Source organism: Mchenga conophoros, linkage group LG12 (assembly GCF_057382185.1).
Source record: "Mchenga conophoros isolate Kocher_MC1m ecotype Shallow Benthic linkage group LG12, M_conophoros_male_GT1.1, whole genome shotgun sequence".
In the NCBI taxonomy this organism is placed as follows: domain Eukaryota; kingdom Metazoa; phylum Chordata; class Actinopteri; order Cichliformes; family Cichlidae; genus Mchenga; species Mchenga conophoros.
In genome coordinates, this window is record NC_140537.1 from 30,209,952 (window position 1) to 30,220,858 (window position 10,907).

General features: G+C 37.3%; 1 long non-coding RNA gene across 1 annotated transcript in view; it reads right to left on the bottom strand.

Annotated features, from left to right (window-relative positions):
• Positions 1-7,662, bottom strand: part of LOC146562894 (uncharacterized) — a 45,936-nt gene extending 38,274 nt beyond the window's left edge. The window contains exons 1-3 of the long non-coding RNA XR_014894553.1: positions 7,609-7,662; positions 5,880-5,935; positions 5,675-5,742 (exon numbers count right to left, since the gene is read on the bottom strand). This is a non-coding gene — a long non-coding RNA (uncharacterized LOC146562894). The remainder of the gene's footprint in view (positions 1-5,674; positions 5,743-5,879; positions 5,936-7,608) is intronic.
• Positions 7,663-10,907: the final 3,245 nt, after the last annotated feature.

Sequence of the window (10,907 nt, forward strand, 5' to 3'; positions counted from 1 at the left end):
TAGAAACCAGCAGCAGGTGCAGAGAGCTGATTAGAATCTGGCACAGTCACATGATGATGACTCATCGAAACACATGTGAGACACCGAGGAAGAGGAAGCGGAGGGCAAGAGCAAATCATCAGCTACTCTTATCGCGACCAATCTCTCTCATGACTTTGTCAAAAGACACACAGATTAGGAAAAAAAACACTGCTAATTAAAACTTTTTTGTATAAATCTGAATCTAATTGCGCCGGATGATTAAATAGCTTTTCAGAAGTACGCAAGGCCATCGATGTGCCAAAGTTACTAGCAAGGGTAAAAAAACTGCATCGGCTCGGATGGGATGTGAGGTTGTCAAAACACAGCCCAATTAAAAAAGTTAATTCATTAAAACTTGCTGGACTTGTAGACGGACCTGCAAGATGACTGATTTATCTGATTTTCATTTCACCACATCTTCCCATTGTTTTGTTTTTTTCCTTTTTGCGAGCAACTCTGTGTCCTTGCTCTTGTCAGAAATGGATAAAAAATGCTGTTCCTTTCAGTAATTTACTGTGTGCTCTAATTAACATACAGAGCGTGCAGACATGTAAGATTACTTAACTGATGCTTAGTTGAATAGCACCACTTACTTTAGACCACCTTGAAATGTTTATCACATCTATTCGACATGACTGCTGCAGAAAGTTCTTTCCAGGATTTTATGCAGCAGTGCTAAATTGGAATGCAGTGAGAGAGATAAAACCAAAAAAAATTACTTTCTGAATTGCCTGACTTCTTAAGTATCAGCAAATAATTCTTCATAATGAATAACTTTATGGATTGTGCAGTAGTTTAATAAGTCTGCAATAGGAGGTTAACAGGGTTTGGGACCACATATTCTTGATTCAAACTTCTAAGGCAGCTGTTATCAGTAACTAAGTGGACACTGCACATTTAAACTCAGCTAAATTACAAATTACTAAAGCCAAGCCGTAACTATCGCGGCCCCTAGGTTTCGTTACAGGGTTACGAGTTATTTTTCCTTGCCTGTCTTTGTTTATTTTTGTTGTTGTTATTGTTACTTGTGTGTTTTCTGAGCCCTGTACTGCTAAACAAGTTCAGGATACCCATGTTGTTAGGGGTGCGGTTGGCAACATCTGCCCAATCACAGGAGTAGCAGAAAAGCTGATTTTACAAAAGAAGACTAACATATATTGTGTAGAAAACATGAACTAGTAATACAACTGAAAGCAAGACAGGTGCTGCCAAAATAGCAGTGATATGAATGTGCATGTTTATAAAACACTGGAGCGTTATAAATGTGCACTTTAAACATTTTAGCCAGAAGACTGGAAAAGAGTTACTATATTATATAGTTTATTCTATCTGAAGGCAAGAAATAAAAATGCAGACTGTGTAATTTAATAAACTCTGTGGTGTTTGAAAGTGTTGAAGTAAATATTAAATATAAATGAGAATTCACACGTGCTTATTCTACATGCAAATTTGATTTAAGATGTCCTGTTTTCAGATCATAAATTAATGCTATTTATTTGTAATTTCTTGTTTTATTTCCCCTGTAGATATATTTTGATACTCTTATAAATGCACCATGGAGGGCTTGGGGTAAAACGGTATATACTATGTACACATAGTATAGTATACAGTATAGTATAGTATAGTATAGTATACACAGTATATACTATGTATATTGCTGTGTTGACAATAAAGATCTTGAATATTAACTAAGTTACCATGATCATATAGCCGGGGTAAAAAGTGAACTACCTTTGTTGAACAGAAAACCCGGGGTCATACAGTACTTATCAGTTTGTATTTCCATTGTGGGTAGGCATGTTTTCTGAGACCATTTGTTTACTTCACCCTCTATGTACATATATTTGACTTCTACTAACTGCTTAGTGTTTATGGAGTTTATAATTTTCATTTGGTTCCTGGTGTTTCGGTTTATTGTTTCCTAATCATAATGTATGTTATGTAAACTATAGGAGAGTGGCTGGAGAAGGGTAGGAGATTAGCAGTATATTGAACAAAAGAACAAAGATGTTTCTGGACCTGTTCCTAAATGAAAATAAATCCAAAATTTGACAGTGGTTGAATATGCTGAAACACCCAATTCAAGTAACTATAGATTATATAGATATATATTGATAGACTGAAATTTGTGTAGGTATTTATCTGCCTGCTTAGTAGTGTACATATACGGTAAAGGTACTTTACTAAAGTACTCAACTGCTACTCTAGTGTACATATCATATTTAAAAAATGGAGTAAAGGAACACTAATGAGGGCATACAGTATAGTTCCCAATTCTAAAGTCGCAGAATTATAAAGCACCTACAATTATATGTGAGAACTATAGGACAAGTGAAAGGAGGATGTCAAAAACATAAAATTAGCCTATAAGGATAGTCTTCTCTTCCACACACTAATGGATAGTGGCTGCAATAATCAGTACACCTCAGTGAGTAAAGTAATGAGCAAACAATGTCGCCATTAGAGCCTTTAACTCCTGCTGAGCCCACTCGTGCTAACTCTGAATGCTCTTGTGCTACAGTACCACAAATCACTCTGGATTGGAGCATCCACCAGATGGCATCGATATGTTCATAAATGACAGACTACAGCAGATGGAGACAAGCAGTCGAGACAACATACTGTATGAGATGGAGATTGGCAGAGAGGAGCAGATGGAGAGAATTTCTGAGAAAAAGGAAAAAATGATACCACAGGATGGTAAAGAAAATCAAGTGGCTATATAGCATGGACGGGATTGGCATTTAACAAATCTGCACTTGCCAGAGGAAAAGAAATAACCATTCACTTTAAAACTGAAACCCCACAAAGTTTCTCTCTCTGTAACTGCAATTTTGGATAAAACCTGTCTTATTTCACTCATCTGAAGGCTGCTTTTCAAATTTTAATTTCTGTAATATGTGAAATTATTTCTTAAAACCTATTTTTCTTAGTAATATTTAAAAGGAAACATATTAAATGTGAGAGCAGAGGCTGTGGTGAGGATTAAAGCTCTTGCTGAGCAAAACCTAACAGAATAAATTCCTGAAATGTGAAATAATTTCTTTAAACTTTCTCTTTTTATTAGTGATCCTTAAATGGAAAAATATTAAATATGAGAGCACAGGTAGTCAGGAGGATTACATTTCTTGCTAAACAAAACCGAATCAGAATAAACTGACAAGGATGATTTGTTCAAATCTGAAATGACAAGAAATTCATCTCATGAGCTCATGTCCATATCAACGTGTTCTTATCAGTTGTCAAAATAGATCAAATTTCAGCATCACGCTGTCATTGTATACATAAGAAAGGAATTAGTCAAATACTTGAGGATCAGTGATGCTAAATTATGTAAGTATGGAAAACTTTTCAAATCCCATCATTCACAGAAATAGTATTTATGATCAGGAATTAACTAATTTGCTTCATCTTCTTCTTTGAGGTGAAAACCAAACTTCACAGACCTATTTAATGTTTATTTTATTTTAATTTATTTTATTTTATTTAGGACAGTGCATGTTAATGAACATAAATGTAAAAAAAAAAATTACATGAATGTAAACATACCAGATTATAGCCAAGGGCTAATTTCCATCTGTTGTCCTTAAGCATAAAGGACAGCAACCAATCTCTCTAGTCACAGCAAGGCTGAGCATTTCGGAAACAGGTAGTCACTTATTCCACTGCCCAGATGGGGGTTTTTTTTGTTTGTTTATTTGTTTGTTTGTTTTTCCAAACTCCAGTCAGAGTCACAGAACAAAGGATATAATCTCTCACAATTGCCGACAGCAAGAGAGGGTGACCCAGGGGCATCACCAAGGGGGTGCTGGGGGGGCACTGGCCACATCCCAAAATTTGCTGCCCGCCCCCCTTGTTCTTAAAGTTAACTCCAAGTTGAAGTTGTCTTTGGAGAAATTATTTTTGTTCTAAGAGGAAATCATAATGTTTGCAATCCAACATCTGCTGCACTAAAACGATTGCTGGAAAGGTGAAGGTGAGGCAGAAATGGGCTGTTATTAAAGTGATTTTTCATCTAAAAACATTTTCCCAGAAAGCATTTAGTTCTTCCTTAAAACCAGCTGTGTTTTCAGGTTAAGAAAAAGAAAAAAAAACATCAGACAAACAAACAAGTTTCCTGCATTAACTTATTCTGTTCATTTGACAACAGGATGTAACCAATCCTCATGGTTACATCGTTTGTCCTTTTTCACATAAACCTGAAAGTCACAGCTTTATGCTCATTTTTCAGTTCAGTTCAAATAGAAATAGAAAATGTATTCATCAGAGTTTATTCTGTCAAATACTTTACAATATGATCTTTAAGAGCACGTGATAGAAATGTCCTGTATTTTTACAGTACAATCAGTTGGTTTCATGTTATTGGTCCTCAGTGTGTGATATATGTAAGTTTTTTCCTCTTCTCTGTCTGTTACTGAAATAAATAAAGGCACGATGTTGTTGACCTCAGTGTTTTGTTTTTGTTTAGGTTTTCTTTTCTTTTCTTTTCTTTTCTTTTCTTTTCTTTTCTTTATTTTTTTAACCAGTAGTTTGTGATTGGAATTTTCAGCATTGCTCTCCATTATAAGACTCCGATGTTGTGAACTTGTAACCTGGAGTTAAGAAGTTAGTTGTGACATTTTGGGTCAAAGACTGAAACTTTTAAAATAGTGGGAGTGCATGTGTATCACACATAGTTGTGTGACAGTGAAGCATTTTCTTTGTTTTTTGATGTTTTAGCATCATTTGGAATTTGGAAAGTGGTTGCAGCAAATGCCATTTAAAAGAAGCAGAAATCATTCAAGCAAAGTAACTACTGTGTGTATTTGTCATGGTCCTTGGGTTTTGTGTTGGCTTGAGGATTTTAAATCTTAAGCTCTTCCCACACAAGAAGCGATTCACTCGTCACACCTTTCTTTGTCAACGATGGTTGGGCACTACCAGATTTTTAAGGCTCTGTTTGCCTAGGTAACCCTCTAATGTATTTCCTTTTTATTTAATGTCACATGTTTATCAACAGTATACTGTGCTAAGTTTTAGAGAAATCTCTCATACAGCGATGGTATTTGCAGTGTTATTTGTGTGCGTTTGCTGCAGACTGAGCAACTTGTTTAGATGTTCCTATTTTGCCAGTTAGAACTGCTAAATCCTGGCGCTTCCTTTCTTGATCCTCATGATCAGAGTCGAGCCTACAAAAGATGATCACTTGAATCTGTAGCTTTTCTTCATAAGGCTTTATAACTTTAACTCTTTCTATCCAACCCACAACCTTTTACAAAAGCTGTTTTGGTTCATTCTCAGACACGGCATTGATTTGTTTTTGGCTGCAACAGGGGGCTCTTTACAGCAAAAAAGCAAAAAAAATATGAAAATGCACTACATTTGCTCAACACTGAACCACAAACAGACACAGTTAGTGGCTAGCTGGTAAATACAGTGGAGCATTTAGCATCTAAAGAGGCAGAAATTCACTCAGGAGTTGGAAGAGAGAGATCAAGTACAGTCACTTTGGTACAAGTAGGCAAACAGAAACCTAACTTGAAAATTGTTATTTTCAAAAGAATTAAAAAAGTTACAAACCAAGGGTACCCCAAAGTTACCAAAAAAAGAAGAAGAATATGCTGTTAACTTGTGTTTGTTTACAAGCTGTGGGAATAGGCCTGAAAAGCCTTACCTGAGTAAGTTGGGCTGATCTCAGTTCCTTCCCTGAAGGTCCATTTTCACTTGCACCACGGATCTGATCTGAACTTACAGGAAACAAACAGCATGTGTTTGAAAACACAAAATCCATAAGAAGTCATATTATCTCCATCGCTGAAGTTTTTCACACATCTAATAAATTATTCTGGTTCAAATCAACTGTGTTTTAAAATTTGTACCTATTAGGTTTGGTTTATTTTCACACAGGCGAATCAAACCATCTGAGCAGACCTGTCTGGGATGAGACGCACAAGTAAATACAGGAAAACAACACTCTGCTCTGGATTTACATTCATTTTAAACTCACTATAATTTGTGTTTTTTGCATATATACGTTTCTATGTTTGTTGCAAGTATGTTTGCTGCATGAAAACATACTTGCATACTAAGGGAAGGTGCACAGCTCAAACTTGCAGCATAGTCCTGGTAGTCAGATCGAAGTTGGATCATATACCACAAACAAACCGCTCTGGAGCTCTCTCTAAACCAAACCAGACCACCTCATTCTGAGATTACTGTGTTTACGTCTGAAAAAACAAACCCAATCAAGCAGGAAAAAGCACCAGAACTTACTAGACAGTGCAGGTGTGAAAGTATCCTTAGAGTGCCAGGTGGGGAACAAAACCAGGAGTGTGTTTATTAACTTTTTTTTCACAGGGCTATTGAGCAGCCATTCACTCAGAACAAATCATCCCTTTTATTAGTAGCAGAAGTAGCTGTTGTTGTTGGGTTTGTAATATTTTTATGTTTTGTCTGAGTTATCTTGGAAAAATGTGCACATCACCTACTGCAAACCGAATCTACCTACAGGTACAAATAAGGTAACATCAAGGTAAACCTGATGCACCATGGGTTGGCTGCCCAGCTTTCTACTGTAACAGCCTGAGGCTACTGAGGAAAAATGAGATAAACACAGTGAGGTTTTATGGCCATGCAAACGTTCGCTCACCACCTTGATCCTTTACCAGATTTGCCTCACTTTAACTTCATCCACTTTGTGAAAATCAAAACCGAAAAATCAGTATTTTGACATTTTGGAGAAGAACCATCACATACTGGAGAGGGTAAACATGGTATAAAGGCACTTCTACAGAGCGATCTTTAAGAAAAAGTTCTTTAAAAGTTCATTCTTGATTTTTATGATCCCTTTATGAGAATTTTTTTGATCACATTTTGCAAGATGAAAGATTTCCTGAACAAAAGTTGGAGTCTCCTTTTCTTCCTCTTCTGCTTCCAGATGCTTCCTTTTAGCAGGGACTAAAGTGAATCATCCGTCTGATCAGCGCATTTGATTTGGCAAAAAATTTACACCACATGCTCTTTTTGATGCAACCTGCCCGTCTATCTGGGCTTGGGACCAGCTCCAGGAGCCACTTGTGACCCCCAGCAGCTGGTTCTAAACAGACGATGAAGTAAAGAGATAATATCTGTAGCTTGTTTTATTTATGACATTAACATCCATGAAATGTTCATCAGTGGCATGATGAAAAAAAGTGTAGCAGCTGAATAAGTAAAAGGATCACGAAGTCAGCAGACTGACACTTTGCATTACATTGCTTAAGTTAGGCAGAGTTAGCCCTGATAAATCACCGGCTACAGCAGTAATATGGAGGGAAATTTACTAAAAGATTTTGGGGACTCAACTAGGCATGTTTCAATATACACACAGAGACAAAGCAACTTGATCACACGTAAAACTATTTAAGAAATACATATGTCCAAACATGATCACCGCAATCACAAAGTCAACATTTATGCACAGTTATTGAAGTTCAGCTTCACAAATCTGATCACTTTTGCTTTCAAAACGTTTCTGTGCAAATGTCTAAAAACATTTGTGACATTGTTACCGCCCACTCTCCGAACCTTAAATGCATGTGCTCGAAACATCTCATCACATAGATTTACCTTCATGGCTTAAACAAGCTGCTGCTACATCCTATTCTTCTGCTGGGAAGTCAGTCAATGCTAAGCTGGAGATGCAAGAAAACCATAGCTGCACATCTCTGTGGCCTATCCTCTGAAGTGAGTATGTTGTTAACCAGAGATGGGCAGTAACGCGTAATCTGATTACTTTTTTCAAGTAACAAGTAAAGTAAGGGATTACTATTGCAAAAACGGTAATTAGATTACCGTTACTTTCCTGTAGGAACGCTGCGTTACTGCGTTACTAAAACCGTGATTTTTTTGCGAGAATGTCTCACGACAGTGACGTAAGCAAGTGCGCCGTTAGTGACAGCAGCTGTGTGCAGATCAACAGTGGATCACATATCGATTGTGGGAGAGAGTATGAGCGTGCAGCGTTTAAAGCGTGGAAGTACTGACCTTACTTTGAGTTTGATTCCATAAAAAGTGACAAAAACATTAGCGTCCATCGTGCGTGGGAAGAAAATTTCTTTTTACAGCGAAAAAAAACCCTAAACTTCCAAGGAAGTACCGAGTGAGCAACGAGGTAATGGGAAATTCACAGAGAAACTCGCGGATTCTTCAACTGACCGCGGCACACCTGCACCAGGGTAAACCTCCGCCTACCGCAGTCCTGCTTTACAGGTGAAAATAGAGCAACAGGACCGCTGAGTCTTTGACTTTATTTATGTTCTGCTGTGTTTTACTTGCATCTATTTGAAAGAGTGAGTGTAAACACAAAAAATATTTTATGTGCTGGAATGTGTAGAAAATAGGTTTAAATGTTAAACTAATTTATTCAACTCAGAGAATGTTGCATATAATAAAAATTTTGCTTGATGCATAAAGTTAAAAGATTAAAACTGATAAAACAAGTTAAAAAAAGAGACTTTTCCATTTGATTACATTTTGTATGATGGATTATGCAGAAAAAGTAGAATTGGGCTGAAAGATCTATCGCTTTATCACCTATTCAGGTTGTAAATCGTGTTTTTAAAAAGTAACTAAGTAATTAATTACTTTTGAAAATAAGTCATCAGTAAAGTAACAGGATTACTTTTTGGGGGAAGTAATCAGTAATTAGTTACTGATTACTTTTTTCAAGTAACTTGACCAACACTGTTGTTAACTAACCTTTGTATATGTTGAATATTGATATAGTCCAGGTAATATGGACTTACACCTTGACGTTAAGCTTACCATTCTATGATAATAGCAGGCTAGCATTGATGTTAGTTAAATGGCTAATCCTGAATATTTTCTTGTTCAACTAGCATAATGGGATTTATGTTAAAAGCTCCATAACCTACTTTAAATGGTGTAACTTTGCATGAAAGGTTTGGTAGTTCTCTTTTGTGATCCCTTCCTGTTCCTTCAGGCGCGTCTCCACAGTTGTCTTATCTTTTTTCTGTGTCAAGTCCAGATGTCAGCGTATCTTTGTCTACATCGTTTCCTGTTTTATTTTGACATTTCTTGTTATTTGTGTCATATGTTTAGTTTTACACCGTGGCGGACCGATCCCCAGTTATTGAGACTGGCGATTGGAATTGAGCTTTTCTTCTTAAAGAGCAGAATTGCGATACGTCTGGGAGGCCTAAAAAAGAGGAAATTTAGACATCTTATTACGGTTAGTGTACCCTAAATATATAACCACACCAAACATGATGAATAACATGAACTGCACATGTGTAACTCACTCTCTAACACAATGGCAGGAAGGTCCACAGACATCATTATATTAAATAAAAACATCAACATGTTTGTCTCAATGAACTCTGCTTGTATAGTCCCTTTAAAATAGGTGAAAGATTTCGTTTCCTCCTTATTTCTGTACTCTAACAATATCTACTCTCTCAACATCTGATTACCTATTTCTGTAGAAGTGTTGGTGCTTTTTTTGCACCTTGCGCCAGCCTCTTTCATCTTTCGCCTCCTCATTTTGAGTGTCATGAACAGGCTAGTCATGAGTACCTTGCATATGAGGCTCTCTGTAGGTAAGAGGGCTTAAGAGGCTACGTCCTCTCAGAGGCCTGTTGAGTTGTATACGAGTTGGTCTGGACCTCTCATAACATTAGCAGTGGGTGTCCTAGACTGCTAATACTGTCACACTGAGAGAGAAAGTCAAACAGAGAGAGGTGTTACTGTGTGTGCTGCACTTAAATTACAGGTAATATACCTCATTGGTTGATAGTAACATGCAGGGAAACATTGTGAGAAGCGTTGGCGTGAGTGTGTTCAGTATGACCATAGTTTGGGAGTTTGTGGCCAATATTCTTCATTTGCTTTTAATATAAACAACCACAGCAGGTATTACTTCCAGAACCTGTGTGTGTGAGACAGAGTTTGTGTGTTCCTTAATATAATCACTCTGCAGTAGCCGCGCACACACAGAGAGCACATGCAGAGAAATACACAGAGGGGTCTGTGGGATGAATTAGACAGCAGTGTGTGTAATTTACACATTCTGCAGGTCAATATTTTACTATTTTGTGTTTTTACAAGCCACTGAAAAATTTCACATATTTATTTTATGCAAATACATTTTGTTTGTACGTGTTTTTTTTCTTGATTTATGTGTATGCCCTCTTGCTGTACTGATGTCGAGGAATTGAAAAGGAATATTTATTTTGTCTTGCTTGCCTTCTTGCTGTAAAGACATCTCTGGAGTTTATCGTTACAGGTGACTGGTTTTCTCGTTGTTTACAGTAAGCTTTGTTTACCACCTGACTCCCAGTACACAGCAATGAAGTTCAAAAGGGCATAAATTGGAAGTAAAACACTGCAGGCCGTCTTTAGTTTGAGTGTATTTTCCATCATACATATTAACTCTTTCTGCCACTTTGCAACAGACATATATAATATACAGAATTGTCCAATTTTAGTCTGATGCTGCTTTTAAGGGAGAGGGGACTTTGGTTTTACTGATCACATCAATGATTCATCCATCTAGAGACGATACCATCTGACAGTGGACGAGAGGAAGGGTACACTCAGGACAGAGTCCCAATCCATTGTAGGGCTAATAAAGGCAGACAACCATTCACGCGCACATTCACACCTACAACCATCAATCAACCTTACAAGGATAAATCTAAATATCAGTCAACTAAAGACGAAAGCTGGTGGCACAGTGGTGTTGTGTCACACGTTGTGTGGCATTTCCATGTTCTCCCTGAGCCTGTGTGCGTCCTGTCCAGGCACTCCGGCTTCCACTTATATCCCAACACGTGCAGGTTAGAATAACTGGTGTTCTAAGTGTGAACGTGAGCATGAATAGCTGTCTCTCTGTGTTATCCCTGTGA